The sequence below is a fragment of the Propithecus coquereli genome, unplaced genomic scaffold (genome assembly GCF_000956105.1).
Source record: "Propithecus coquereli isolate 6110/MARCELLA unplaced genomic scaffold, Pcoq_1.0 Scaffold224, whole genome shotgun sequence".
Classification (NCBI taxonomy): domain Eukaryota; kingdom Metazoa; phylum Chordata; class Mammalia; order Primates; family Indriidae; genus Propithecus; species Propithecus coquereli.
In genome coordinates this window covers 727867-733973 of record NW_012147634.1, presented here as the reverse complement: position 1 = coordinate 733973, position 6107 = coordinate 727867, and positions in this window count along the sequence as shown.

The following is a 6107-nucleotide window of genomic DNA, read 5'->3' as shown; positions in this document are numbered from 1 at the left end:
AAAAAAAAAAAAAAAAAGACCTTTTCCTACTAGACTGGTTTTAGATCTAAATTTCCTTGTCTGCTGCCGTCATTCCTAAATGGCAGCCAGGTGTCCGAGTTAGTTTTTGGCTTTCCTTTTCTGCTCTGAAGTGGGTTTTTCCATCAGTAGGTTCCCTTCCACATTTACCATCCATCGGGGTGGAGACGGGCAGTGGCCACGTGCTTCCAGGGTGCTGTGCTGAGAATGCTGGACTCTTTATTCCCCAGGGTCCATGAGCTCACCCTGTTTCCATGTGTCACCACACATGTGTTGGATCCTGGTGGAAAAATAGTTGAGTTGAGTGGAAATAGCAGGGAGTGGGACGGCTGCGTTGCAAAGCTTTCATTTCCTTTTCCTCCGCACCCAGCGATGGCTCCCAGTAGGGTTAATGAGTACGCGGCCTGCACACTTTCCCTTCCTTCGCTCTTCTCTTTCACTCTTCTCTATCACTGTTCCTGATCTTAAAAACCAAATAGTGTTCCCAATGTCCGTCTCTTGGGAATAGTAGTTTTATTTTGATTAAAAATTTAAAAAAATCTAAGCTCTTATGAATCGTACTCATATAACCACAGATTTGTTTTCCAATGTATTAATATCACCTACTCTAAATTTTTTTTTTCTTTGTCCTTTTCTTGGGAGTGGGTAGAAATCTGGGCAGGGTCAGTGTGATATGTCATCGTCCTGTGGCCACAGGAATGGAGAGATTTAGTTTCTGGTCCTAGCTCTGTCTCTAACTAAATGACTATTTCAGACCAGTCATCTAAACGGTCAAGGTCTGTAGAATAAGAAAGTCGAAGGCTAACGAGATGATCTCTAAAATCCTTTCCAGATTTAAAAAAAAAAAAAGATTAAGATTCTGGGATTTTATCCATCTAGTTTTAGATTTTTTTTTATTGGTTATCCAGAATTTGAGTGAAGCAGAATTTGGAGGAAGTACAAAGTGTGAACAGGGCTATTTTTATATGAGAAGGATTTTCTACAATAAACACATTCTCCATTGATTTGTGATTTGGTACTTTCTCTGTGAATCAAATTGTTCAAAATTATCTGTAGTTCATAATATATTTAGAACCATTGGAATATAATTAGATCCACTTAAACAACTCTCAGATTAACCATTAAATCATCTCTGGAACTATATTACTTTATTGAACACAGGGCCTTAGTGTCTTCCTAAAAAGAAACAGAATAATTTATTTTAAGAAGAAACTTACTGGAATGGATTAGTCTGGGAATTTGTACTCAGGATTTTAGCTTCTATTCCCCTCCTCCCTACTTTTATTTTTTGTACTCGATTTACTACTTACCTTCAACAAATCAGTTCATCTCTCTGGGCCACAATTGCCCAGCTAAAGAACAGTGATACTATTTCAAAATTATCTAGAATTTAAGGGTTACCAAGTTAAACTCTGTAACATGTTTTGAGATAGTCGAATAAAAACTGATAAGGACAAAGTCTTATTTTAGTCTCATTTTCCTCTTCATACCATTAAAAATATTCAATATGAGAAATGCTATTTCTGTTTTCTAAGCAGAATTTTTTAAAATGTTGACTGTAATGGCAACATTTAAAAAAATTCTTCAGGCATTTATTGAGCATAAGCATTAACATTATTTATTAAACTTCAAATCATTAGCATTGCATTTTTTTTCTGGACACTATCCAATTTCTTTTCACATCTTGGTGATTAAAGGTATCCTATATCCACTAACAAGAGGGTGACTTCACTTTGTGCCAGACAGAAACTCTAACTCTCCCGAGAGAGTTTGGATTGTTTCATTTTATGTAGAGTTGATCAGAAGGATGCCTTTCTTAGTTTTATAAAGACCACTTTTATCCAAGAACCTTTATTCCCTGGTCTGACTGAGCCATAAATGTCCTTTAAAGTGGAGTACTGCCCGAGATTGGTACACATAATCTGCGTGGAGATAGAACTAGTAACAATCTGGAGACTCTGTCCTTTGCCTTTGGGAATGGGATTTTCAAATCCGCATATCTTTGCAGATTAAATACTTATCTCTTGCAATGCATAAGGTCCCCAACCCCTGGGCTGCGGAATGGTACCCGTCCCTGGCCTGTTAGGAACTGGGCTGTACAGCAGGAGGTGAGCAAAATGTTATCTGTATTCACAGCCGCTCCCCGTCACTCACATCTCTGCCTGAGCTCCGCCTCCTGTCAGATCAGCAGCGTTAGATGCTCAGAGGAGCACGAACCCCACTGTAAACTGCGCATGAGAGGGATCTAGGTTGCGGCACCAGAGTCTAGTGCCTGGTGATCTGAGGTGGAGCTGAGGCGGTGATGCCAGCACTGGCGAGCGGCTGCAAATACAGATTGTCGTTAGCAGAGAGGTTTGACTGCACGATATACTTAATGCACTCGAATCATCTCGAAACCATCCTCCCCACCCCTGCCCCTTTCTCGAAAAAATTGTCTTCCATGAAACCAGTCCCTGGTGCCAGAAAGGATGGGGACTGCTGTTTTGAAACATCAAGAACTTAATTTGGTTTGAAATAGCTGGCATGGGAACTAACAACATTATTGGCATCTAGAGCCTTTATTGTTTAATTTCTTCATGGTTTTCAAATGTTATAATGATTGAAGTTCTGTTAGGTCAGTAAGATGGGCATTTTACCTGCCAATGTTTGCAAACACAAGGGCGAATCTGGTTTTGGGGGGCCTGAAGCTTACATAGTTTGTGGGGGGCGACTCTTTAAGGGAAAGAACATAAAGTAGGTATGATGGTGATATATACTTAGAAAAAGAAATCACACTCACAAATTTAAAAGAGCTGACAGATACCACAAATTAAATGAAATTAAATTCCTGAAATTAAACTGCCCTTTTCTCAACATGTTTGGATAATATGCTTTTTGACTACCTCTTCATATATCAATAATTTAAAATTTTTATATCATTGTCTATGGAGAAATACAATAATCTTTTCACTAACATGGTTAATTGAAATTTGTGTTTTATTATTAACCATTTACAAAGGTTTCTTTTATTTCCACAACCTATCATTGGACACGTAAAATTATAGATTATTGTCAAATCTGGGGCACCTTTAAAAGTTTCATTCACCTATAAGCTTGCATATGTGCTCTCTCTACTATGCCTCCAAACACAGAAATTGTAATACATTTTATTTTATGCCAGTACCATCAAACCAAAAAGTTATGGTGCATTTGTAATTGTATCTGCTGCATTGTTGAGTATATCACTGACAGAGAACCTCCACTTTGACTGCACATTTATAGAATCTTCATTCTCTACTCACAACTTTACACGTCTGATGATCGGGAGAATGTTCTGTAGACTAGCTTCTCACTCTCTCTGTTTCCAGCTTCACCCACACGCTTCTGTTGCTGGGCGCCATAGGACATGCTCATATCACAATACACAATCTAGCTCTGCACATACGTGTTGTGATGCCAGGTGAGTCAGTATTAGGAACATTCCTGAAAGCTGTTTCTTATACTGGGTTGGCTAGCAATGACTTATTTACACAAGAAAATGATTATGAATCATATGAGTACATCTCATTAAACCCAAACTAAATGTATACTCTATTCATTTTGCCTTAGCTGGACCTTAAAAATGCCTGCCAGCAGTTTACCACCACCAACCTAAATGGTTAAGTGAGTCAGGACATAGGATGGAAAGAGACAGTGGTCTTACCTAATTGCTGTTAAAAAGATCTTTTTTTTTTTTTTGCATATTTTACAGAAAAATCCTCTGAACACATTGCTGGGGTCCCTCCTAGGACCTTGGAAGGTGCTGTGGATTCTGGAAAACCTGACTCTGACCAAGTGCCTGGTCTTTTTGACTTTGGAAAGCTTGTTCTTTATGTCCCTGGTGTGAACCCCCGCTTGAGGCGCCAGAGCATACTGTCCTTTAGTAGAAATAGACCTCTCTTTCCCCCTCCCCACGTTTCCTTTTATATCGGGTTTCCCCAAAGCCCAGCATTGTCCTTGGTACTCAGCATGTGGAGAAACAAGAAGATGAGCTCTTCCCAGAGTTCAAATCCTACTTTTGCCATTTGACTTTTGGCAAATTAGTTTGTTTATGAGCCTCAATTGCGAATTGAGGTTAAAAGTTTCTGTGAGAATCGGAGATAATACACGTGAATTAGTTAATTTTTGTCAGCCTTGGTTTACTCATTTATAAAATGAAATTAATAACAGATTTCTTGAAAGGTTGTTTCAAGGAACAGAGATAATGCATATAAGTTAATTAGCACAGTGCTTGGGATTTAGACAGCATTGATAAAAAAATCATCACCACTTGTGGAAAAGGCTCACCAGATATTCTTGTACTCTCCTATACTTCCCAGCCTACTTTGTAGTTAGGTTAGAGTCATGTGACTAGCTCTGGCCAATGAAATGTGAGGGGAAAGTGGCATTTCTGGGCTACGACAGTTAAAAGCCAGTGTATTGCCTGCATTTCCTTTTATCTCTGCAGCAGATACCTTGGAAATAGTGTAGCTGCAGTACACAAGGAGCTTGGATCCCTGAATCTCTATCAAAGGAGAATTGTTAGGAAAGCTTTTGCACTATATTAGACTATGTGTGAACATGAATAGAATTTGATTGTGTTATGCCCCTATGATTTTTTTTTTATTACTGCAGTTAACCTAGCATTATCCAGTCATTATTGTTCTTGTTATTATTATTGTTGAATTGAACAGAACTATTCACAAACTTTGGCACTTTTAGTGATACATGGGTCTAGATGTTATCTCCTTCCCTCAGTAATGGGGACAGAAAAATATTCCTGTTGCAAATCAAACATCTAGTTCTTTCACAAACATAGATTCCAAGAAGGTCAAATGAAAATAAAATGGGAAGGAGAACAAAGTGTACTAAACTTTCCATTTGGCTCACCAGCTAATCCTCTTTATTCGGGCTACCGTATTTCTTTGAAACCCCGATTTTAAGAGTCAATGCATATTTTTGTGATTTACTAAAAAATGATGTCCCTTTCTATCAAAGTTTTAGAGATTATGTTTTCTCCCTTCTAACTTTCCTTGGCTCACCAATGCTCAAAGCCTTAAAACAAAAAAGGTCTGATTCTTGTGCGCTATCTTTCCCGACAGGAATAAATTCCATAATGACTGATTCTTAGGTAGGTGGCTGGTAGGTTACATTCAGAGTTTAGGCATCAGCAAGCACTGGCATAGGGCAACTATGTGTGATTTTGTTTTTGTTTTTGGAGGAACCGTCACTTCAACTATTTGGTAAACCTCTGTTTAACCACTTTTAAATGGTGTAATTCTAAGTGTGGTTCCATTTGCCCAACTCTCTTTGGGAAGATTGCTGGAAATTCTAGCTTGATGAACTGTTTCCTGGATTCTGTGCAGTTGTTACTTGGAGCTTCCAGAAGTAGACATAATTCAAGGGACCAGAGCAAATCATAGCAAGAGGTCAGTACCGAAGAAGTAATACGGATGCCAGACTGGAACCAGGTGTGAGGCTCCGCAGACGTGGTAAGACCACAGGTCAGGAGGTTGGGAGATAAGGAGATAAGGATGATTTGAGAAGTAGACCCTTTTCCCTTTTCCCAAGGAAGGAGTGCTGGATCTTGTTCTGTCTGAATGCTGTCTAGACACCTGGAACGGGACAGGCAGGCAGCAAGGGTGGGGGCACATCACAGGTTTAAGGATGTGGAATTAAGTTAGACTTTCAGGCTAATTAGAGAAAAGTGATAAGGCTTTTGACACAAGGAAAAATGTTAATATTTATGAAACTTGACAATGTTATAAAAGAAATATATGTACATGGATTAGGAAAAACAAACAGTAACATATGACAGCATATTGAGGTTAAGGGGTTTCATAACATTAGTCTGAGTATGGACAAAGCATTATACTACCAGCTTATGTATGGTCCTTGTTTGCAGATATCCCATGACAGAAAGAAGAACAAAGATTTAAAAAAAAAAGAAAGTGACGGGTATATGCATACACAAAGAGTGCAATGCGCACCACCTGAAGGAGGGACATATTTGAAACTCGGACTTGGGGTGGGGGGCAAGGGCAACATACGTAACCTAAACATCTGTACCCCCATAATATGCTGAAATAAAA